The sequence below is a fragment of the Hermetia illucens genome, chromosome 4, assembly GCF_905115235.1.
Source record: "Hermetia illucens chromosome 4, iHerIll2.2.curated.20191125, whole genome shotgun sequence".
Classification (NCBI taxonomy): domain Eukaryota; kingdom Metazoa; phylum Arthropoda; class Insecta; order Diptera; family Stratiomyidae; genus Hermetia; species Hermetia illucens.
In genome coordinates this window covers 101,812,278-101,837,014 of record NC_051852.1, presented here as the reverse complement: position 1 = coordinate 101,837,014, position 24,737 = coordinate 101,812,278, and the positions used below count along the sequence as shown (strand labels likewise).

Genomic DNA, 24,737 nt, shown 5'->3' with positions numbered 1-24,737 from the left:
CGATAGGCAAGACCTGGGGACTTTCACCCAGACGGATATACTGAAGACTGAACTTTGCTAACAGCAGGAAGCTGCTAACGCAGACTTGGTTGCCTAAGTATTACTGGAGCAATGAGTACTACGCCGACTGCGGCACTTGAAGCTATCCTAAATTTACCCCCCATTCACTTGGAGGTGAAACGGAAAGCAGCCAACGAGACATATAGGCTCGATACCACTGGGGCGCGGAAAGGCGGCCAATCACACGGTTGTGCGTCTATCTGGAAATTCCTTGAAAAACATTCGGTAGCCCTGATGCTGACCGATTATATGGTTTCCAGATTCATCTTTGAAAAGACATACACTGTCGTAATCACCGAAAGATAAGAATGGTCGACAAATGGCCATGAGTCTTTTCAGATTACAGACTTAATTATCTTCACCGATGGGTCAGTCATGAAGGGTGGATCGGGCGCAGGAGTGTTCTCGGAGAATCCGATTATAGAACTAGCCCGACCCCTCGGAAAATTGAGGATCATATTGCAGGCGGAGATATATGCCATTTTATTGGCAGCAGAAGAATGTCTGCGACAAAATTGTAGGGGTCGTACCATTCGAATCTGTTCCGACAGTCGGGCGGCATATCAAGCCAGTTGGTGTGGAGTTGTCATCAGGTGCTGCTGAAAGTTGGGCGACAGAAGGAAACATTCCTGATGTGGGTAATGGGGCAATCTAACATCGCCGGTAATGAGGAGGCTGACAGACTGGCTCGTCGAGGGTCTGGATCCACAATGTTGGCGCCAGAATTAGCTCTTGGAATCCGACCATCTACTGTCAAGTCTACTGTGAAGGGTGAAACTGCAAGGATTCACGCAGCCGAATGGAGAAACTTGGACTCTTGCCGGTAGACGAAAATCCTTGTGAAAGACCCTAGTGCCCCTAGAGCGGTATTTTTGTTGCCCGTTAAGAACATGTTAAGACATGAAAACCCTAGTAGGTCTTTTAACGGACACTGCTCCTTAAACTACCATATGGAAGAGATTGAGGTAGTGGTTTCGGCTATGTGCAACCAATGTGAGGAGGAGGAGGAGACGGCCCTGCAATTTTTATGCAGCTGCCCAGCATCCTCAGATCTCAGACGAAGACACCTTGGCAAGGTTCAATGAAGAATCTGCACACTCTCTGCCTCTGGAGAATGTTCTAAGATTCGCTAAAGCCTGCGAACACCGTAGGCGTGAAGCCATTGAATAGGCGATTTAGGGGGATAGTATAATGAGCCTAACAATGGCCTGAGTGCTCGAAGCTGCGGCTCCCCCCAGTAAACTAAACTAACATACAACTTCGAAAACTTTCAAAAGTTGATCATGTTGGTTTGAGAGTACCTAAGTGCAACTTTACTAGTATTCTGTCGACACGCGCTCGCATTTCTCTGTGTCAAGCTCGGGAGCATGGTTTTGATTCGTGAAAATCATCAGATCAACCTGGGCGCTAAAATGGAAACAAAATATTAACGGCTTGACTGTCAAATTGCATCCTTGTCCGATATTTTTATTGCTCAGAAGCAAAAGCGACTGGGTTATGAGTTTCTCACTCCGGTATTTAAATATGAAAGTGCTCTCTTTGTAGTCTCACTGGAGCTAGAAAAGAGAGAAATTTAAATATACAGAAATATAAATTATCTCATTACAAATGCGATTATAATTTTTGAAAGTGAATAACAGCTAATCGATACTCTAAGTCTATATCGTTAAATGTTTGAAGTCAGTCGTCAACGCGCTCGTCTGAGTATATCAACGCCATAGAGGCTTGTTCGAGTCGCCTTTGGTTTTATATGGGACTGAACCTCCTTCATGGCTACTGAATGATGCTAGGGCCGTGATTTTCCAATCAAATATGGTGACTACCAAGGTGAACAGACGAGCCTCTTGATTTACCAGGCATCTCCTTTCTACTATACGGCTCCGAAAATCTTTTAGAAGACCTTTGCTTTTCCGACATTTACCTCAACGTCCACGTCTCGCATTCATACAGTAGCACGAGACTGATTAATATCTTGTAGATACATAGTTTATTGCGTCTGTGTACTTTTCTGGATCTCATTATAGGGAGGACCGCATAAGATGCTTTATAACTCCGTCTTTCGAGAGTAGAGCTCCTAAGTAAACGAATTGGTCCACCTGTTCGAAATTATGCTGCTCCATTGCAGTGTTTTGCATATTAGCGGCCACCTTTCCAGTTTGGCTCATGCATTTCGTTCACCACCCTGAGCCCCACTTCACTTGCTGCTGACTCGAACACTTCGCTCGCACGAAGCATCCATCGGGCAAGAATATCCACGTCGTCTGCGCACGCCACCGATTGGGCGTATTTTACCTATTTTAACGTACCTCTGATATCAACTGAGGCCACCTTCCTGACGGCGTATTCGCACATCGAGTTAAAGACGGTGGGGCGAGACCATCCCCTTGTTTTAGTTCCGACACTTTAGGAAAGTTTTGTGTTAGTTCATTTTGGATTTTTACCTGGTCCTCGTTGTTAATCATTGTGGCTTTCACTAGCCGGACTAGCTTCGGTGGGATTTTTAGCTCGATCATTATCCTGTACAGAGCATTAGGATGCTCGTTATCCTCACATTGGATAGAAATCAGAAAATATCAAATTCCGACCATCATCCCCTGCCTATTTCCTTGCTGACGTCAACGTCGAGAACTTGTCTAGGAAATTTGTCTTTTATTTGGATAGTTGTGCGCGTTGATCGTCGACATGTCGGTCAACTTAAAGCCAACCAAATTCCCCGGACGCAACTATATATCGACATCGAACATACCATTTAACACCACCGCGATTTTCAACGTTCATTGCACCATACCATAACAATATTATTTGTGTCATTTTGCCCCCAGAGCATGGAAAATATCCGTTCAACGTCCGTAACTGAATGTACAATTTTGTGTATTATGCCGACTATAGAAATTGCTTGTAAAAGCGTGTATTGGACACAACCTGTCCGCAGATATTACTCATTCAAGCCATTAAATAGCGCGTACTTCTAGGTCTAGTCTAGCGAGTGAATAGTATGTCGTTTGCTAGTTCATTTACTTGAAGTTTATCTAGATATAAATGAGTAGTATGTATGAAGTAGATTGAGATCGGATTGATCATGCTAGCATTTATTTCTTTTTACGATAGCTGGTTGTAAAGATGTTGGGAGCATTACCAACTTGCTGACTGAACTGTGATTTCTTACGTCTACATATTATTTGATAGCTTGACAAGCATGTGGGCAGAGGGCTGGCTTCTTGAATCACATGAACATCCGTGCCCTGGATTTAAATCGTAACCTGTGGGGGCTGGGAGTGTCTTTTAACCAGCTCATTACTTGCATAGGATTATGTATTATGTTTCGATAGCTTGACCTAAAAAATATTTATTAAATTTCTGGAAAAAATGGCAGTTAGCTTCGAATATGTCTAAAGGGGAAGTACGAGGAATTATTATTCTACTCTTCATCAATGTAGAGGAGTAGTCGCTAATTAACCCTAAGCTGGTATATTTAGTTTCTTGTATATCATTTCTATATATTCAAAGAGCCAAATTAGATTCATAGGAAAACGTCCTCTATGAATCAGATAAATTGCCTTTGCACTTTTTATAATCCACTAATTCTTTGAATGACCCAAAACAATTCTAACTTCCAACCGGTCGTTCATATCTGGCAATCTCTTTAAATAGAAACTCAGCAAGCTTGTCTAAGCGATCTCAACACCATTCGACTATAATAACCGATCACCATCTCTTGTGATTAATAAACATCTTAGGATGTGCATCATCTTAGTACTCCAAGCTTGATTGCATCTAACCTCTGCAGAAAAATAGCCTCAAGATATTGGTCGTTCGGAATAAGATGAAGATCACTTTGTCTCAATGTCAATAAATATATTTCATTCCGAAACCGGGTCTTTCACCTGCTTCACGAGCTCTCTTCCCAGGCTTTGAATGCAAGTGCGGACGAGTATGCAGATTAGTATCTCGTTACGTTATTGACCAATCTCTAATCATTTTATGTCAATATTTAAGACTTTATCTAATTTTATTGGTTTCAATGGATATATGATTTTTGCAATCAGTAGAATACAAGCTTTTTTCTGACACCCAACCATTAAGTTTTGAAGTGCCATAAAAATCTAAACACTTTTGAGATTAATTTAAGTCGGTCATTGGTTTGCATTAAGCTAGATTTGAGCGACTGATTAATTCTACTTAATCGATTATCCATTTGGTATCTTTTTCTGATAACATGTACGTTGCCGATACTTCAGGGCAACGAGCAACTCTGACGTCTTCTTACCTGCGGATACGAGATTGGATAATTGACCATTTATTACTTCTCTAAGTTATTTACTATCAATCTTTTTATGAATGAATTGAGAGGTAACGTATCTGGGTGCTTGAAAGTTGATATAGGCAATATAATTTACTTGTTTCTTGGATGAAAAAACGTAGTCTTTCCGTTCGTAGGGTTTGGAAAGACACAAATAGTGCTCTATAATTGATGTTGTGAACCAAACGTTCCATTGTAAGTAATTGCAATTAAATAAATATCAAAATGATTTTATTTAACCGGAAATGGTGTTTAAAAATAATACATTAATCAGAAAAACCTTATGTGGAGGGAATATTTGAACTAGTTACTTCTGCAGGACTATGGTGTAGTAGAGAAGAGACATTAGGTAGTTCAGTAATATAAAAACAATAGGACGATTGTTAGGAAACTTTTCGTTGAAAGTTTTGGATCGTTAACTTTTGAGTTTGCGAGAAGTATAATGACTTGGTGTTTTTTCCCGATCCCCTTAAAACCATCTTATATCCAGCGTCTCAAACCCTTTAGTTTAGTGTAGTGTGTCGTAGTGAGTAAATCACGGTCCTCTTGGGATGAAAATCTTACTCAACTATCTTCTTCTTCTTTTTCTTCAGCCTTTGTCCCGTTCACAAGCGGGGTCGGCTCGTCGTGATCGGTTTCGCAATTTGATCCTATCGAATGCCTGATCTGGGTGCAATCTCGAGGCTTTTAAATCCCCATCTAGCGAATCAAGCCACCGTTGTTTTGGCCTGCCTTTTGGTCGTTTACCATCAACTTCGATGTTCAGACCAATCTTGGCAAGTGAATTCTAGTTAGCATGAATTGCGTGACCATACCATCGAAAACCCCTCTCTCGCAATTTTTCCACGATCGGTGCAAACTCATAACGACCGTGGATATCCTCATTTCGGATGTGATCAAAACAGGTCACACCACTAGTCCAATGCAACATCTTCGTCTCCATTACCGCAAGACGTCGTTCATTGTCTTTTATAGTTGGCTAACACTCAGAACCATAGAGAGCGACTAGGCGGACGACATTGCGGTAAATTTTAGATTTGAGACGTTCGTTGATACGTCGATCACAAAGAACACCAGTTGTGGAATGGCACTTTCTCCAGGTTGCGTTAATGCGTGAAGCAATTTCATAACGCAGTGCTCCATTGGCTGGTAGCGTTGTCCCGAGGTATTTAAATTGCTCAGTTCAGGGCAGATCACTGTAGCTGACAGTGACTGTGCTTGTTTCATGGGGATCGACATACGGCTTAAACCAGCAACTGATTACTTAGTACACTGACGGATCCCTCACAGCAGAGGGAGCGGGTGCCGGTGTCATTGGTCCAAGGAAAGTGTACTTTGAGCCAATGGGCAGGTACACTAGTATATTCCAGGCGGAAATTTACGCCATAGGCAAATGTGCCTCCTTTAATATGCAAAGGAACTACAGGGGGCAGAACATAGTTATTCTCACCGATAGCCAAGCAGCGATCAAGGCACTTAGGTCCAACCAGGTGAACTCTAAACTGGTATGGGAATGCCTTGAGAGACTGAATACACTCGGCTCGTCCAACAAGGTCTGGATACTTTGGGTTCCAGGCCATGCTGGGTTGAAAGGCAACGAGGCAGCGGATGAACTAGCCAAGAAGGGAGCAGGGATGCCTTTACACGGGCCAGAACCCTTCTGTGGAATCGGAAACGGTTTCATGGCTATGAATCTAAGAAACGAAGAGAAATGGTTGAGGGAACTATTTTGGGCGGGCCTACCAGGGATGGAGCAGTCCAGGGTGCTTATTGGGGGATACGAACCCATGCGTACAAAGGATTGCTTAAACCTCACCAAAAAGAACCTCCGAATCATAGTGGGAATTCTCACTGGTCATTGTCGGCTGAAGTATCACCTAGGGAAGCTAGGGATATCTACGGACACTGCCTACAGGTTTTGTGAGGAGGAGGACGAAACCTCTATGCACGTCCTGGGACAGTGTCCGGCACTTGTGCAAAGTAGGTCGATACATCTGGGAGAACACTTAATACCAGATGCAAAACTGAAACATCTGGAAGTGGGGAACATACTAAAGTTCCTAACGGTTACAGGCCTGCTTGAGATACTATGATCAATGGGTACACTATAACCAGTAAAAGGGGCACAATAGTTCTTTAAGGACGCGGTGCGAATTTCCCTTAACAGAATAATAATTCATGGGGATCGGTCATCAAAAATTCAGTTTTGTTTAGGTTCAATCTGAGACCGTGTTGCATGAGGCGATCATTCCATTTTTGGACAAGTCGTTCGAGATCATTTTTGCTATCTCCAGCAACTGGCATGTGAAAACGAAGCCCTCCATCATGTATGCCGTTCTACATCCAAGGGTTCAATATGGAAATCTGGGGAGCATCTGCTGTCACAAAATATTGTTTTTTCCGTCGTCAGTCTCGTAAGAGAAGTTTTCCCGTGAGATAATTTTCGATTATCTGGAGCGAACCTAGAGACACCCTGGAAAATTTGTTGAACGGATATATATAACCCTCTCTGGATGTATATAATTCTCGCCTACGTCTTACACATAGCGTCTGAAAGACTGTCAGAACATATGAAGAGGGCACACCGGGTCTTTGGGGCTTGGGTAGCAGCACCAACTACCACGTAGAATTCAACTGTTCTTCTGATTCACTCGGACTTGATCTTAGCTACCAGCTTGAGAGCTTTATTCACGCTGTTCCACAATAATGCGGAGTATGCTAATAGTGCATCTCGCTTCCGTTTGGACGAGGAGTCCGTATTCGTATATCATGGTTTCTTGTATTATCATCCACAAGATCATGGTAAAGTACTGCTTTCACCTTTTCAGCTGCTCATTTCCGTGAAAGAAACCCTGACCGTTAACGTCCTTCACAGAGCCATTGAAAAGCTTGGACTACCTGACCGTTCTCGTACAGTGGAACCCCGTATTTCCGCTAATTTATACAAATTTGCCGGTCCCCAGAGTTAATTTTCTTCATTTTGCACTTCCGACAATTGATAATCCCGATATTTCGCACCAAATCGTCAGTCCCTTGACCATACAGTTTATCGGGATTCTACTGTATATGGTGGCGCAGTTACTATTTGTGGCAGCTTCTGTTTCCTTCACCAGCACAATAGTAGTTGCATTTCTTTCCTTTTCGTACTTTTTCACGGTGATGGAACTCTAGTGTACCGTCTTTACTCCTGTTTCAGCTCTTCCATCCACGTTTTTCGGGTCAGGCATATTTACCTCTGTTTGGAATGTGATCGACCATTTCTCCCGCATCAGAGATAAGACACTTTATTGAGGTCACAGTGCTTATCTCAGCCGGATTGTTGAGAAATTGTGCCCATTGTGTAGGTAAGTTTTTCCACTACTTAACGAAAACTGGATCGCCGAGGCGATTCGTATTGAATTGGTCTTGTGGCCTTCTCCGTGCTCGAGCAATATACCGTTGACGACGACATCAGGCCGCCCCACTACATGCCCGAGCAAGGTATTATCAGAGCCCACCTTTTTCCTGAACTGCGTGTAGTTACTTAGAAGCCCTTTCACCTCTGAATCGAAATTCTCTGTCGTTGAGTAGCACTGCATAGTTTTGATCTTCTGACCGTAGCCGATGGTCGGGCCATTAGAGTGCGCTTCAAGGGAGCTTGTCAGCATCAGCCTGATATCGGATCCACTGCTACTACTATGTTTTACAGAACAAAAAAGTAGAATGCTCGAAGAGGAAAGGCGTATTTTTCATCTGACTTGCTTAATCCCGGAATTTCCAGGTTAAATCCGTGGAATTTTCGTTCGTTGGAGAAAGCGTGTGCGCCTTCCTTTCTCTGAAACAATTTTTCAAGTTCCTGATTAACATACCAATTTCAAAGTTGTTTTATAATTTTAAACTCTCACCTATTTCTGCACGCATTTATATTACAGAACAAAAAAAAGATTATATATATTTTTTGTTCCGCGTGATTCATGCATGCTCATACGAAAGTCATTGCCATGTTGGGAAGGGAATGATTTATCGTCTACGGAATTTTTGGTGTTATCCTCGAAAAAAGCCTTGATCGAAGGGTATGGTTATATCTACGAGGTTCAGTTAAATATAGAGGGAAATTTGGTTACGAAACGTTGTTTAGGAGTTTGAAGGCTTTGATTTTTTTCCGTCTGGGTCTCCCTTCTTCATTTCCACACCCAGTGACAATATGGTGATGCGAGAAGATCCTCACGTTTACCTGCGCAATTTGGAAAAAACACGCACTGCTTCTCTAGTAAGTCCAAGTTATGGGAGTACACATTTCATCATCAGAGAGGAACTTAGATTCTCAAAGATCCTAGCTTGATGGGTTCCTCGACTTGTTTTTTCTGATGAAAAAAACGAACCTTAGGAAATTTGCCGGAGGTTGTTGGCGCGTTAGGCTGAAGGAGGAGAAGGTTTTGTCTGTCGTCATCTGTGAGGAAGTTAACCACTAAATGAATCAAAACAAGCGAGCGGAGATTGACGACAAATCAGAAGCGTCATTCTCCTTCACGACAATGCAGAGCCTCACGCGGCACACATAACTCAGAACAAATTGGAGGAAATTCACTGGAATCAATAAAACATCCACCATGTTTGGTCTGATGAAGGAAACTCTTGGAGGTCAAAGGTTTAATCTCGATAAAGAGTTTGAAATAATAAAAACTTGTTGTTTCTTTTTCGTTGGTATGAATGTTTATTGTTGCAAATATCGATATTTCGGGAACCACTTGTTCCCTTCATCAGTGCTAACAACTTGCTGTTTAATTAATCGTTGGAAACACCGCATAATTTCACTCAGATCGATAAAGAGGTTGAACTCTTTGTGCGCAATTGGTTAATGACCCGGCCTGCAACTTTATATGACAGGGAAATCAGAAAACTTCCAATATGCTTAGAAAAATGGTTTGCACTATAAGAAAACTATGTAGGAAAATAAAAAATGCTTTGATGTTATTTCCTACTCATTAATTTCCGGAATATAGTATTTTCAAGAAAAATTGTAACTCAAGTACGGAGATTTCTTTTAATTGTTTTCATTCGCTAAACCAAATTTTAAGCATGAAAACCATATCTAATACATATCACTGCTTATCATTCCAAATGAGAAATAAGTGCTGTTGGAAGCTGGTTGCCACCTTCTGCTAAGCGCCCTTCTTGCGAATGATACTTACTATCTAATATGCGGAGATTTAATCCGTCCCGATGTCCTTCATGCTATCTGGATTTGTTAATTCCGGTATCGAATACAGCACAATTGCCTTTTCAATCCTTAGGGTTCTTTTTAAATACCCTCTGGTCTCAATTTTCTGCCTTTTTTATTTCAATGATGTATTTTTCCTCAAGGAGGAATTTTAGTCCGGAGCTTTGTCCCTCTGCCTTTGATGCTTGTATTTCAATGTAACACTAAAAGTCTGTCCCTTCATAGATTGGAAGTATTGTACAATTTATTATGATAGATGTGCCCTCATTTTGGTGCAACTCGACACCATTCATGTGAGATTTGATTGTATCTATCTGAGGTATACGAATTCAGTCTTTATCTTTGAATAAAGTTAAATATCAAATTTCAAATAAGACACTTTATGAATTGCTTTCCTCAGAGCTTCAATAGTTTATATATTGGAATTGCCGCAATAAAGTCATAACGACCTTGACAAGTTCAATTCGAATCTTTTGTGAGTCTTCTTCAGGGATTTGGAAAAACACCGCTATCACGCATACCAGTAACAAGTGCCAACTATTCAATGCTGCAATTAGCAGAAATTTAAGTACTCATATGCCGCATTATCTGCATACCATCCATAACTTATCGAATATTTCATAATCCCCTGTCTCAGACTATGATCAATTTTCTGCAACCGATTCATCATTTCCATTATACTCGCATGTGTACCCGCACTTCTAGAACGGATAATTTTTTTATTCCAGGCCTTTCATGTGCTCAAAATTTCTCTAATTTGAATTAATAATATGTTAATAGAAAGATAGAAGGTTACGAGGTGTTTTGAAGTTCGACAATTATGAATATTGACGGTTTTATTATAAACCTGTTTTTTCTGGTACATTGTAAAAAGATAAAAGACAGCGGATGACGGGTGTAAAAATGCAAATGCTGAAGAAATTATGGGAATTCGGCATTTGATTCACGTTTTATTCGGTGATAATATTCGAAAATGAATGGGTTGATAGTTTGGAAGAGATGGTGTGAGGTTGGCTGTATTGAATTTTAGCGTTTGACATGGATCTGTCAAGGGCTGCTTCTTTGAGCAAATTAAGTCAGTCAGCATTAAGTAGGCTAACTTTGATTGACATCGATATAGTGTTTTGAAATGTTTTTTATTGGCTGCGATATTCCCATTGAGTTATAGAAAGGTCTGGCAATAAAAGCTGCTACTGTGAATTCATTTAAGTGCAAAGTATTTTTACAAATTTTGTAAAGGTCAATATTTTACTTTAAACTGTTAATGCCCATTCGATTAACATAAATTGTAATTGAAAATCGGTAAAAGCTGTTAGTTGGCCAATTCTTTCTCGTCTCAAGGACTCGGAGTCAAAGTAAACAAATATTGGTTAATCGCATCATTCATTGTTATCTTTCTTCATCACTTTCATAGCAATAGAATTTTTAAAAGTCTAAATTTCATTTATATACTGTCTATCCATTTTTAAGACTTTGTTTGTAAAACAAAACCTTATTAAAATTGGTTCAATGTATGTTTGTCTGGTTGTCTGTCACACGCACTTTTCGCAGAAACGGCTATACCAATTAAAACGAAATTTAGTGAGAAGAAGGGAACTACGGACGCCCACACATGCAGTAAGTTACATCTTACTATGTAGAGTTTAACGAGGTCCTTATACGTGCAAAAGGGGGGTTTGCAAATTTTTTTTTCACTAAATATAGTTATGCCATTAAACTAGTCTTAGTTTTGGCATTTTTTGGATAGCGTGAAGTACAGGGGGTCGAAAGTGATGATCCCTTTAACGGATTTATTCTCAGAAACTACCCAACCGAAAAAAATCATTATCAAAATACTCCCCATATCGATATCTACCCAAGTTAAGTTAATAATAGTGTATTACTATGACTTTGGAGAATTTCATGATATTGCCATGTTTGGTGAAAGTTACAGTTGGTCCAAATTGTCTTTTCCGTGTGAATATCAATATCACACTAATGTGAGTAGTTTAACATGCTAAATATACATACACATTACGGGTTACGTACAAATGGGGTAGTTTTGCATTAAAAGATACTTACATAAGAAACAAATAAAACCTTTCATACTTGAAACTCTGAACTTCCGGTTGCCGACTTGGTAGATTTTAAAAGAATGGACTCCAATCTTTATACATTAGGCTTTAAGTTTGACAACCTTAGTAAAAGGTGTTATTATTGGGCGCCAGGTTGTTGAAACAAATAACCTCAATAACTCCAATTGTTACATTAAATGCTCCATAAGGAAAAGTAAACCTGAAGCTCTGGACGAAACCGTTTGTCCTATATTTTTTTAATGTTTGGGTGCTATGCCCAAAACGAGGGCTCTGTGGACCAAAAAGACGTGAGTAATTTGCTCTCCATTTGATCTGGTCCAACATCAAGTGGATGTGGACTTAGGATCCCTCACTTATCCTAAACAATAGCCTAGCTTACGCTTAATCTATTGGCGGTTTCACTTGGATATAATTCGCACCCTTGGCGCGTTTTACCAAATATATAAAGGAGCGTTTTCCTTATGATGGCACTCACGGTCGCGCTGCTCCCAGGGCAGAGGTGAGGCAGCGTCTGACGAGTTGCCTCTGCTCTGGACGAAACCGTTTGTCCTATATTTTTTACTATCCAGATGTTTGAAATAATTAGACTGTCCAGTGAACAAGTGGTTCCCGAGATATCGGTATATCAGAATAAAATAAATAAACCTAGTGAAAAAGCAAAAAAAATCAAAACTGGTCGAAAACGGCTTACGGCTTCATACCGGGGCAGAGACAATACATCAGATGCTGCCTCGTCTCTGCCCTTGGAGCAGAGTGACCAAAAAACGGGAAGCAAGTTACTCTCTATTTATTCCGATCCGACATTAACTAGATGAGGACTTAGGACTCCTCAATCCCTAAACAAAAATGTTCTATAGTAAAGCTATTTTGTATCTGTGTCAGGGCACAAAGAAGGTATCCGTTTAATCGTTCTGTTCTGGAGTCAACGGAAAATCGCATTCAAGTGTCCTTACCATATTTCTAGCATAGTATTTTCCAGATTCCCGTTAGTTAAAATTCCGAACATCCTTACTATCTATCTTCTCCTCGTCTAGTGAACGCCATTTCGTTGGATTTGTAGGCATTTCTCGCGGTGTCTGATGAAATCGTAAGTGAGATGGTCAGTTTTCTAGTGAAAACAAACGGAGGTTTTTTTATGTATCTGCGACTCCGATAGAAAACTTTCTTGATGGCTAGAGGTTAGGATGACCGTGAAATGATTTACATTTGGTGCATGTGCTAAGTGAAGAGAATCCATATAACAAATCATTCTCGTCGCCAATACTGCACACATGTGGGTCGCTCCACTTTTGCTACAAATAAATCAATCGTTATGTGAGCAGCTATTGTATAATGTGGCTTAATTTTGGGTTATTCACTTCTCTTCTTTTGATTACTCCTGGATAACTGGTATTACGAAAACTTTTTAACAATGAATATTATTCTTTAAAACAAAGATAATTAAAAATTGTGCTTATTTCTTAAACACTCTTCTGCGATAAGGTATTGAGAGTTTTTTAGCTGTTGATTAATGCGTCGCTTCGACATACGGCTCCACTAATATGCATCTAAAAGGGAAAAAGGAAATCCATCCCACAATTTTCTAACAATAGGGTTTACCTTTTCCTTGTTTTTTCTCCTTTCCTCAACACGCTTCACAGTAGTAGCTAATTCTCATATCTGTTAGTAATACTCTTCCTATTTCTAAGAAAAAAACAATCATTCGCATGTTATAGACTTTCGACTTTCGAGAGACAGTTTGGATACTCAATGATGAAAATTTCTTCGATTTGGATGGGGGTTTTCTTTTCATTCTCGACCATATGGCATTAGTTCAATAACATTTTTATTCATTTGCCCAATTTTTAAGACAAAATTTACCTTATCATATTTCTAATAAATTATTCCATTGGTATAGGCTTTATTCCATAAATCCTCAATAGTACTCATGCAACGTAGCTAATAATTCGTTTATTCAATGCCGACAAGAAAAATTGTAAGAAATGTAACTTCTCTTTCGGCTTCCTCCAAACACGTGAAAAGAATGTTAATATAATAAATTTTAGCTAAATCTGCTTTTCTGTGGCCCCCAGATAGACCTGCACACAAGGGACATCTGACTATCTAAAAGAACGAGATGTTAAACAAGTCGGGAAACCGGAAGCAGGACGTTACGCCGAGGCATAGGGACATCTCATGCCTGCTGCAATTTTTCCACGACCTGTGAAATTTGTTTTGTCCGCTTCCTGATAATAATGTGTCTTCCAGAAGTACCTCTGCGACCATTTATGCGGCAAACTTGTTAGTTACCCAGCTCACCGTTGTTCTGTTTGATGGCTTCATTTTATTCCTATGCGAGGCTTGGAAGATGATAGCCATATGATTTTTATGTGTGTACTTCTTGCTGACACGCCACAACCAGTCATTTGCTAGGGTATGGCTGACGAAGGTGAGATCCAATTGTAGTTCTCCCCTCCGAAATGTATTGACTCCCTCGGGTTTCCCCAGTATTCATCCTCTTGCATTTACTTTAGAATTGTAGCGGCTTGCACCGAACGATAGTTTCTCCAGCAATGACTCGAGTTCCTCTAATGTGAGAGTCTGTGCTGTGTAACAGCTATACATACTTTACGTATACCTCCTATGTTGGCACGTGTGAATCTGTCGTCTGGATGTGTTTTCACTCTTTTATAGCTCGACTTCCGCAGCTCCATACCTTTATTGATTTTGTCTGCTATCTACACTCGTATAGAGGCGGTGCTTATCACGAAGCCAGCAGTGATGGTAGATGCGAAGCTGAATTTCAAGCAGCACTTACAAAATGTTCGCCCCAATGTTAGCATGGCCCTGGCAAGGATAATGCCAAATGTCGGAGGCCCACAATGCACTTGTAGATTGCTTATAGTTAGAGTGATGAGTTCTATACTGCTTTACGCAGTGCCAATTTGGTCAACTGCATTGCATATCGCATGCAATGCTCAAAAGATGAGCGCGGTGTATAGAAAGACCGCCCTAATTCTTCCTCTGATCGGCAAATGAAAAACGCCGAAAGGGAGGAATCCTTAAGCAGGTGGCAGCAATGGTGGGAACTGGCAAAAAAGGGTCGATGGACCCAGAGATTGATTCCCAACAGCAAGGTGTGGACGCAGAGATCGTATGGTGAGATAAATTATGATCTCACACAGTTTCTCATGGGACATGGCGGTTACCGTAAATACTTCTATAGGTTTAAACTGAAGAGCTCCTACAACTATAGGAAAAGCAGAATCTAGAGGAGACATTGAGAGAAACACTAGCACTGGAAAATATAATTGGAAAAATGCTTGCATGTCAGGAAAGCTGGAATTTAGTGAACGACATGGTAGGGCGGATTCAGTGCAGATTAAGAGAGGCAGAGGAGGCGAGAAATGGAAAGGCTAGAATTATGTCCACCCCGCGACGAAATACTTTGAAGTGGTTCCGCAGGGAAGAGGACAGGAGTTAGGGGGAACATGTGTCTTTGGAAGATTTCCAGTTGCGGAAAAAAAGACAGACAGAAAGTAAACCGATTTTAATAAGGTTTTATTTGTTGTAAAAAATGAATATCCATTTTTACCCAAAACCCATCAACCTTAAAATCTCTTGCAACCTTAAATTCAATTTAATTATTCTAATGTTATATACATTTGGAAACAAAATGATAATTGGCCTTTCTATCGCATGGCATGGCAATGCTAAATGCTGTGTATGTTTAAATGCTAGCGTGCAATTCAATGCCTAGAAGATGGATGCAGGCGATATTGTTGTCAAACTGCTGACAGTGTTCTGCACTATTTGCATGACGCAAGTGAAACTTGGAGCTTTTTGTAGTTGCGCACTTGAGTTGAAATTTTTCGTCTATTGTTTGAGAGAAGGGAATGGTTTTTGGTCCTTTGGCCTGAGGGAACTGGCCTATCAACTGGATCGAGGCGAAGACAGTTGGATAGTGAGGCTATGAAAAACGGAGAAAACTATAAAGGGGTTAGGAAGTAAGAAAAAACGATTAAAGTAATCCTGAAAGGATTATAATTGAATTAGTGTGAAGGAATTTTAAGTTCGGGGTTAAATTTATTTTTGTGTGATTTGATGATAGGATTAGGGATAAACTTTGACTTGAGTGATTCTCTGATTCCGTAGAAAGTACAGATAAAGTAAATTGGTGTGGCTGAACTACCTTATGTCGTGGAATATATGCAGGGAATTAGGGGGTTGGATTTCAGAGTATCGATAGTTAACATGTAATTTTATTTTAATATATTAAAGTGAAGCATTGTGTAGGGCAAGAATCAAGCAAAGGAAGCCAGGAAAAGTGGATTTGGTTGCAACCAAATCTTCAGTTGGAATTTATCGGCCGTACAGAGAGCCTTCAAGCATTTGAGGAAAAGAGAGAAATTAGTAGACAGTATTTTAAATATATGTTTTGCTCCAACTTTCAAAATCATTATGATTGGTGATTGTAATATTTGCGAAATTAGAATTCTTCGAGAATATTGCATATGTCCGAAGCTTTTTGTATTATTTGCTTCTTTCCCATCGGAATCCTTTACTGGTTTGTACTCAGGCATGTGCCTTCAATTCAGATTCACAGTATGCCAATTAGCAAGAACATAACAAATATATAACAGCAAGTCTTGGGGTTTCTTGTAAAGGGGTAAGTTCAGGTTTTTATGAAACGATAACCACCCCGAGTGCGAGTTTTGGTATCTACATATACCTGACATATAAACTGTCTCGTTCTTGTAACAAAATATTTTGAAAATGAGAAGCATTTGAAGTACCTTAATTTGATTTTGCAAATTAATTTGAAAGAATAACGAATGACGTTTAAATTATTCTTACTCAGCGTTCCCTTCACGAGTCTTTCCGACTCCAAAAGTCCGGTTGAGCCACCATTTTTTGTTCGTTTCCGAATTTTGGCTCCCGTGCGTTCTCGTAACTTCTCGTATTTTCTCCGTTCATATTTCAGATTCTGATCCATCCTTACGCATCACGTACAAAACATGGGAAGGCTTATATATTACGTGAAAGGACTGAGGCGTCCAAAAAAAGCACTTCCCCTCTACCACATTACCAAGCCTGACTATTACAGAGGTGTATAAGCGCGGGTAGATGGTTGACCTTCAGTGGAGTCACAATTAGGCGCTGGCGGATTCACACGATAAATTTTCCCAACTTTCTCTACTCTTGGGATAGCTGTACCTGCGTGATCGGCCATAGCCAATACTAATTGTCATTTATGACCATTTTCTACTTCCATGACAATTTTCAGAAATATTAGAAGTTTGTCAAATCAGGCCTTTATGCGAGCAAAATACCGCACCCGATCGGCTCGTCTTCTGAAGTGGACAAGGGCTGAACAAAAAACAACAAAAATTCTAATAATCCCAAGGGAAAATGTGTTAAGTTAATGCAAGTGAATTATGAACAACAAAACGAAAATATCTGTGGAGAAAAATGTGTTGTATTATAATGAGGCAAAATGAGGATTGCAGTTCGCTACTGCAACAACCCAATCGATTGTAATCAGGCATTGGAGGAAACACGTGAAATAGGTCAATAATTGTCGTAAACTGCATTTGAGGTTTACTTACGGTGGCAATTACCTTTATTGATTAAGTTATGTATTTTCGAGTGGAAAATGCTAACTGATCAGAGGAAATAATTTAATATATCGGTTCAAACATTCGGCTGCTCTATCATTATTCTATAAGGAAGCACAAGACGATCGTGGCATCAGTCCATCACCGGAGTTTCCTCCATACGCTCATCCGGTTCGAATGTCAAGTCGGAACCATCTCTAACATTTTTATATTCTTAGTTTCCCCGACTTACCCGCAACTCCCTGCTTATTTCCGTAACAGCGCCAATCCAGCGGCTTCTTCCAGCGTCCTAGTTTTTCCTGGTTCACTTAAATGCAAAATGTATGTTTGAATCCCTCATTTTATTTAGCGAAGTTCAACTGCCTAACATGCTGATTGATTCCTCCTTATCATCTAGCTGCAATCAGAGTCAATCAAGGACGGAACGCATACAGGTATATTATGAGGAATCAACATATCAAAGATCATAGATAGGGATAGTGATGAAAACGTCGTCCCATTTTTTGTCATCCCCTGCTAGCATCATTTAAACTGTGGCGATCTAATCAAAAAATGATTGGCATTCGGAACCGGATATTTCAATCAGAGCTGGAATATTTGCAGGCGGGGCTCGATAGGTTCTCCATGGGATTTTCTACTTTTTAGAAGGGGCGTCCATAAAAACTAGACATCCATTAGACATCAAGCAGAAATGCTGATTATGTTTTGAATGTGGAAAGATTTAGGTTACGACCTTCAGCTGTCGATAACAGTGTGGTTTGTGAGCACGTGGGTATCATGGGGAATCAACGTGTTAAGTCACCTGACATGGATGTTTGAAGCGGGGAAAAATTGTCTCATCTGAAAGTCATTTCAAGAATTGGTGCACTGGGCCCAAATTGAAAACAATGGTTCATACACGCATTTGAGGCATTATCCAACATGAAAGCCAATTGTTTCATTGCCACGCTTGTGATAGATACGCTTAAGCTTGCTACGTCATATGTGCGTAATTTTGATATGCATCAGAATGTCGAGTGGTTATCTATACTAACGAGCTTGGATTTGGATTCTTCGGTTTTTAAATATTTCTGCGTAACTGAATCTGTCTCCTCTTTAAATAAGCGTCTGTTTTCGTGGGTGTTTAGTTTTAGTTTAGTCCGAGGCAACAGCTGAAGTCGGCGGAAAGTTCATCCTAACCGGTATTGTTACATTTCCTTAACATACTTTACTTTCGTTTATTTAATTGTGATTCTTCAGTGACTATATGAGTGATAAGATGAATAGTATTAAGCAGTTGTTGATTTAGTGATTCAAAGCGATTCTTGCGAAAGGCAATGATCGTAACGAGTCCTTTTGTCATCTATTGTACCGCGAAATCCTCTCAGGCTGTATATTTTCATTGCTTCATTGTCGATATTCCTCCTAGCAGAACTTCATACCCCGCGAAGCATTTTGAAGTTTCCTGACGCATTTGGTTTGTGTGTTTACCACTTTTCAAGTGAATTACGCAGTTTGAGTGATATAATCTCAGAAATCATCTTCCTCCTGCGCTCTCCTGGTCCTGATACAATTTCTATTTAATTAACTATTTTTTTAATATTTTTTTCTTTCGAGGCAGCTAATCTTGCTCTGAGAGATACGAAAAGCATTTTTGCAATTATAGCAGCTATGGGCTTCTCCGCAAGATATTTGTGGATCATCATTTTGCCAATCTGTAAAGCACAGAAGTTTTACTATGATTGAGAGGCATAATTTCCGATGCCAATTAATTCCTACAAATAAGTAAATTCTGTAATTTTACGTTGTGGATACTAGCCATTTCATTTCCAGGCTTAAAAGATGGCTAGGCATGAAAACAGAATGAAGTCATGACGTAATGTTTCCTCCCCCTTTAAATTGTTTACATGGCCAACTTATCGCTAAAATTGTAAATCTAATCAACTGAGTATTGTTGTCAGTTGTTTTATGGAGTAGTAAACGGTGTCAAATCACAATCATTTGCAGTAACATCTTCCCACCTGATTGACAATGATCAATTTCTCTCGGTTCAGGGTTACTTAAGAATGTCTGATATTAGAATAGTTGATCTCCCGCTTCTAGCCTTGTTGACACAGCCAGTAAAATATCCTAAAGTAAAATGTTATATGAATCCAAGTTAATATTACTCCTTAGTCTGGTTCTGAATTTTGAAGTTACCGCTCGTCTTAAAAATCTTAAGTTTTAAATTTACTATCAACAACGTCTTCCCGCGCAAAAAGAAGAATCAGCTATTTGCAGTCAATAGGGTTGAAACCCTTGCCCCAAAGTTTCAAAACTCAGTAATAAATAAATAATTTTCTAAAAACGTATTAGGCCAATCCACAAGCGAGCCTCCCAAAAGCTGACAGGATTATCGAAGCTTCTTACTGACACCCACAGCATATTCTTGGTGCCAAATAAAATGAGTGAGTTCAGTGAAGAAATTCGTGTCATTTAAGTTTGTAGGCTTTAAAAAATATTATAAGTGACGCAGCGACACGAAAAATTGTTGAAATTCACAAAATTTTTCGAACTCGTCTACTCCCAGATAGATTCGATGAAAACATGGTTGTCACATGATATGAATGCAAAAATTTACTCCATCGATTTCGCGAACTAACAAGTTCGAAATAAACAATTTTTTATACGAATTATCACTGAAGATAAGAAATGGATCATACACGGTCACTTTAAACAAAAACGGTTATTGTAAAGAAGAAACATCATGGACCTCCGTTTTTCCGTGGAATCCAGAGAGATTGGAAGGAAATCATCCACAATAACCTGACTGGATACCCAAATTAGGAAGAAAAGTAGAATAATTGTAGACCACACATATACTATTCTTGTATTCTGGTTAAAACGAGGCATTTTGATTGGAAAGCCTTTATCCTCCCTCTCTGAAATATCCTACAGGGAAACAAATTGAATTGATTGTAAAAAGTACTGATTTGAGTCTTTTGGCGAGCTGCCTTTGAAGCTCTATAGGAAATATGTGATAGCTTCTGTCAAGGTACCCTATGCAAACGATTTGGAAGCCATTTTCAACCTTCTTTTTCGTTGTAAGGAATACTCTTAAGCTTTACGAAAAAAGTAAATTGCGAAGAAATTCGTAGCCCCAACGCTTTCTTCGTCCATCTACAGAAATGATCCCTTTGACAGATAAATTGAAATTCGACAGTTTCCGACATTTTGGTAGACAAGAACCTGACCTGTTTCTCTGCTTAACCTAGCTGTTTTCATAGTGTCCTGTGACTGCTTAACAGGCCATAACTTCTATAATCCATCCAAAGGGTCCTTTGATAGACCATTCCAAATACTAACTGTTAAGCTCACCTTCCCTTAATCGTCTGTAGTAACCTGAGTTTATTTACGCTCAAATTGACCCGACTTAACATTTCATTCTCGTGGGATCCATCTCTACTTCTATCCATATTCATAAACATTTGCTCCGCTTTTCGGTTCAATTTCAGTTTTCAGTTTCCTTATATATCTTCCTTTATACACAGTGATATCTATTAGTCATTTGTTTGAAACATATGTCCTAAATTCGCTGTAAGGTATTGGACACTGCATGTCCCATGTGACAATCTCCATAGCAAGATCTAATTAGATTAGCGATTGGGTGTTTCCTTTATAAGCACCGATAGAGGCACAAGGCTGTTTTGAGTAGAGTAGAGCAATTTAACCTCTCACAAGAATTTCTCCGACACAACGAAGCATACCAGATATGTTTATAGGGCACACGGCCAACCGTCTTCTTTACATCCAGGGATGCAATGTAAAGAATGCATTGCATCTCTCAATGTTTCACTATTAGTGACTGCGCAGGGTGTATTGCATCACTAGTTGCACACTTCTTGACAAACCCGGCTTGGTTTATGGTCGATTGAGCGATCTAGGGAATTCGATTATCTAGAATGCGTGCAGTAATCTCCATATTATGGGATAGCAACCGAATGGGATGGTAATTTCAACATCTTGCTAGACTGCCTTCTCTTTTCATAATAAAACGGTCGGGCTTTCTTGCCAGTTAGATGGTGATCTACTCTCCTCAGGAACGCAGTTGAAAAACTCGATAAGTCAGAATTTTTGGGTCCTAACTCTGCGCTTTCTACAGTGCAATGTCAACAATTCATGCTGCTTCTACTTACTTCTTCTACTTCTATGGTACTAATAGTTACATGCGCCATTTAACCCGAATCCTATACATTTCTTAAGACACGGGTTGATTTTGTGACCACAGTCAGAGCCCCCGGTGACAAGCAACAATAGTACCATTTTTTAGTGGGTGCATGACATCCATACTGGTGGATGCAACCTGAAAATCTCTACCGAACTACGGAGTACGACACCCGAGTTGTAAGCGCAACTCTACGCTTGAGCCCCGATGATCTTTGTCCGCGATGGGGACGTAACCACATAAAATAAAACTCCCACTAAGGGACTAATCGCCAATAACCAGGCTGAGGTATTCCCCCAATGTGAATACAGCGTTTCCTGGTGCCATCACCTGAAGGTTCTCTTTGGTTCTTTGGTGTTGATTCAATCAGCAGGGTCCCTGCCTCACCTACCTCAGGACAACCATAGCGGTGGCAGATGACATTGCCTAAAATGCCGGAAGAATTTGCGGAAGTACGCGTTGGTGTCTGCTTTCGATAAGTCAATAGACATAAATGTCTCTCCCTCCCGAGTGCCCAGTTTATCATTATGATCTTTGTAATTGGCCACTCACATATTAGTATCCGCTTTCTTTGCTTCCCGAATCACATTCTTATAAATTTACAATTCGGCCAACGTTTTATCGACAAGAATTATTCCGGTGTATAACTTGCATTTTCGGTCTCCCTTTATCAATTGTCCACGACTTGTCCTGGGGGGCAGCATAACGAAAATTCGCGGAACCCTCCTTTTTTGCAGGAAGAACTTTCCCTATGTAAACTATCGCCTCTGTACTCTCAATTTCCTTTATATGCTAAAAATGCAAGACCTTTTTTAATATTTATATATACAGATATTCATCTTGACCACAATCTTTCTCTGTATATTGTCCCCAGTATATGTCCCCATATGAAACCGACTGGTAATTGATCATAACAGGGAACAATATATACCACATTACTGATGACCCTGTAGTAGTAATAGAAACTGTGAGCTGAGAAGGAATTTACATAATAGGTCTCAATCCAGCGGCATAAATAACTTCTTCTCTCATATATGAGAGCTCACCTGAAACTCGGCTCAAAATCGAAATTCATCAAATAATGTTGTCGACTGTCACGTTTAGATCAAAGTTTACACCAATAGGTCGAATTATTTTCAATTGAATTGATGTTGGCTGAGAGACTGGCAAAAAAATAAGAAAGAGGGAAATGTTACAAACATAGCAATCACAGGGAAAACCCCGTGAGAATCGACAAATATTGAGAAACTACTAAAAAGGAGAAGCTGCCAATTGGAACTTAAAGGCTTCTAAAAAGTCTCTGAACAATATCCAAGCGCGCAAAGTTCAAGCGAAGCTAGGTAGGGCCCATCAGAGTGTATTCAGAGGAAGGCAAAAACTGGAAAGCACTCATGCAAAGGAAAGTACCCTTTCCTTCCTTTCACCACAGACAGAAAAAGGCGGCTTACTTTTTCAGAGCAACAGCCATTTGAAGCCGAGACTGTAATGTATTGGGCCAAGAGGCAACCATGAGGCGCTATGCCTACGAAACGATAATTTGATATGAAGATTGGGATGAAATCAGTACCGAAGATTACTTTAACCGGGTAAAGCAGATCAATCTCCAGGAACAAGGCAGGCCTAATGTTGATCTTTATGTCAAACAACTAGTGACCCACTACAAAATTTTGCTGGATTCACAGTGTGTTATGTAGTTTTTGAATGAAACTGTTAGAACCGAAACCTATCTAAATCTCAAACTCTGAAACGGGTATAAATGTTTGCATTATTGCTGGTCCCCACAAACTACTGGGTAACTTTGCCTGACAAAACCACATAGGAAAATGCATGGTTTGGATATATCTAGTTCTTCCGCTTCCTAATTAAATTACACTTAGGTAGTACGAAATAATACTACATGCGTTTATAGTGGATTGCAGAAACTGATCATCATTTATCCTTGGTTGCAATTTCCATTCGTATTAAATGCAAAAAGGACCAGTTATACTGCATAATATTTTGTTTGCATACGATAGGTGATAGTGAACTTCAATCTTGTCAGCGGTACCCTATCATGTATACTATCCTTGCAGGTTAGCAAATACTTTATCTTCAATAAACCTCGGGCGACACTCTAAGAGCTGGTAAAGCGAAACTCGAGGTCCCATGAAAAGCAATGTTACAAGGAGGACGCAATGAAACACCAAAACCTTGAATGAGAAGGTTTTCGTGGACATCTTAAGGTGTATTCCACACTATTTCATCTATTTTGGATGAAATGCCCCTTTATATAATAGATGGCCTATATAGGCCATGTGATGCTTCTTTGGCCAAGCAAATGGACAATAAGAATCGATAGCCTAAAAAGCGAATGTCTGATAGTAAGATGCTGATACCAACACAGCAGACTGAATAGAACCTAGAGGTTTGTTGCAGTTAACCTTAAGAAGATAGGGCATCACAGTATAGTATTGTTTCGAAAAATAGTGACTAAACTCCCCCCATGGTAAACGCATCGAAACTTGCTGGCGCAGGCCGATGAATCAAAACTAATGAAGCGCCAGACTTATATTATCACTAAAAGAGCGCCTTCTTTGAGGGAAACAATATTCCCGAAGTCTAAGATTCAGTTGCTAGTGGTTGTTCTTCCGGATCCCACCATCATCACGCCATGCGATATGCTTATTGGCACGCAGCGGTAGTAAGTTGAGCGTGATACACTACCGTGCCACTACCGAAGCAATCACATGCAGTCACAAACTTCACTCAAAATGCCATCGAAAGAATGAGACGAAGAAGCAATGGCAAAAGGTACTACGTGGTCATCAGCCTCGATTTGGAAACCGTTCAATTCAGTTACTTGAAGTCGCATAATGGATGCATGATGCGAGATTAATACGTTGCTTCATTTGCTAAGAATCATAAAAGCTTACTTCACTTGTCCAAAACAAAGCTTCTGTAGGCTATAGAATAACTGCCATAGTGCCGTAGGGGTGTCGGTCTGAGGCCTTCATTATCCTTTTGAATGTTTAGTTCTCCAAGACCAATGGTTTTCACAATTACTGAGATTACTTTTTGAATATGATGAGGTAGATTTCTAGGTAATCTTGGTCATAATATACTGTCGCATGGGTTTGTAAATGAGATTTCGATTGAAGCACGCGAAATAAACAAAATGCTGCTTTATTCAGTTGATTCCTAGACATTGCTCTTGACCTCACTTCAGATTGAAATCTAATTCGTCATAAAATATGTACGCAACATTGACAACATTTCTTCAATACAAGCTGACATCCCTTGAGTGCTTCCTATACTCAATCCAACATTTCAGTAAACTTGATTT

The 24,737-nt window shown here is 39.9% G+C and overlaps 1 protein-coding gene across 4 annotated transcripts in view; it reads left to right on the top strand.

Annotated features, from left to right (window-relative positions):
* The window catches only part of LOC119653660 (aquaporin AQPAn.G-like), a 232,047-nt gene that overhangs the window by 104,137 nt on the left and 103,173 nt on the right, over window positions 1–24,737 (top strand). The window contains exon 1 of one of the 4 annotated variants that reach the window (XM_038058485.1): window positions 18,272–18,413. The exons of the other annotated variants lie outside the window; for them this stretch is intronic. The gene's annotated coding sequence lies outside the window, so the exon portion shown is untranslated. Of the gene's footprint in view, window positions 1–18,271; window positions 18,414–24,737 lie in introns of those variants that run through there. 4 annotated transcript variants of the gene reach the window in all.